The 1,105-nt window shown below is 46.8% G+C and overlaps 1 protein-coding gene across 2 annotated transcripts in view; it reads right to left on the reverse strand.

The window, feature by feature from the left end:
- PHF24 (PHD finger protein 24) overlaps positions 1 to 201 on the reverse strand; it is a 19,260-nt gene extending 19,059 nt beyond the window's left edge. Inside the window, exon 1 of one of the 2 annotated variants that reach the window (XM_005884016.2) lies at positions 127 to 201. The gene's annotated coding sequence lies outside the window, so the exon portion shown is untranslated. The remainder of the gene's footprint in view (positions 1 to 126) is intronic. The other variant, XM_005884012.1, reaches the window with a different exon arrangement.
- Positions 202 to 1,105: the final 904 nt, after the last annotated feature.

A 1,105-nucleotide genomic window follows, 5' to 3' on the forward strand; every position in this document is an offset into this window, starting at 1 on the left:
TCGTGGGGCCCGCACCTGGCTAGGGAAGTGGGAGTGACGCACCCCGCATCCCCCGTCTGGACTCCACCTCCCCTACCAAGTTGCTCACTCGGGCATCCCGGCCTGCCACCCTGGCCCGGCACTCACCTTCGCAGGACGCCCCTACGGAAGGAAGGTCCAAATGAGCGCTCACAGAATGCTGGGCTGGCCCAGCTCTTCCCGGGGCGTTTTCTTAAATTATGGGCCTTTCGTTTCCAAGGGCAGAGCCGTACTGTCTGTAATGTAACCCACTTTTTGCTGCAGCAACCTCTCCCCTCAGACTATCTGAACAGCCAGCTCGTCGGGAGGCCAGCAGTTCTGTAATGCGTGTAACATGCCCTACCCCAAACTACATGCTCTGACGAGGGCGAGAAAAAAGATCAGGTCATAGAGCCCTAGCCACTAGTCCTAAAGAAATAACTGAAGGTACGTAAATAATATGACAAGAACCCTTTTGTTTAAATTAATTGCATTTACATTTTATACAGACTTTCATTTTCTTGTGCATTCAGTTTCTATATCTCAAATACAATTCACATCATCATGTTTTTGAACATCTGGTATTTGTTACACACTGTTCTAGAGGATAAAAAAAGAGCCCGCTTTGTCCTTAACAACATGGAACTTACCAATGAGGGATATAAGGTAAATATGGTGCTACATATTGCTATCACTTTTTTCTTTCTTTTTAAAAAAAAATATATTTTTTATTGATTTCAGAGAGGAAGAGAGGGAGAGAGAGACATCAATGATGAGAGAGAGAATCATTGATTGGCTCCTGCACGCCCCCTACTGGGGATGAGCCCACAGCCTGGGCATGTGCCCTTGGCTGGAATTGAACCTGGGACCCTTCAGTTCGCAGGCAATCGCTCTATTCACTGAGCCAAACCAGCTAGGGCTCTTTCTTTCTTTATTAAATATTAGAGGCCCTGTGCAGGAATTGGTGCAGGGGGTGGGGGCTTTGGGCGGTTGGCCGGCTGGCCCGGCTCCTGGTCGAACTCCCCATCAAGGGGACAATTTACATATTAGCCTTTTATTATATAGGAATAAATAGAATATTTATATTTATTTTTAGAAAGAGAGGAAG

Source organism: Myotis brandtii, unplaced genomic scaffold (assembly GCF_000412655.1).
Source record: "Myotis brandtii unplaced genomic scaffold, ASM41265v1 scaffold806, whole genome shotgun sequence".
NCBI lineage: Eukaryota > Metazoa > Chordata > Mammalia > Chiroptera > Vespertilionidae > Myotis > Myotis brandtii.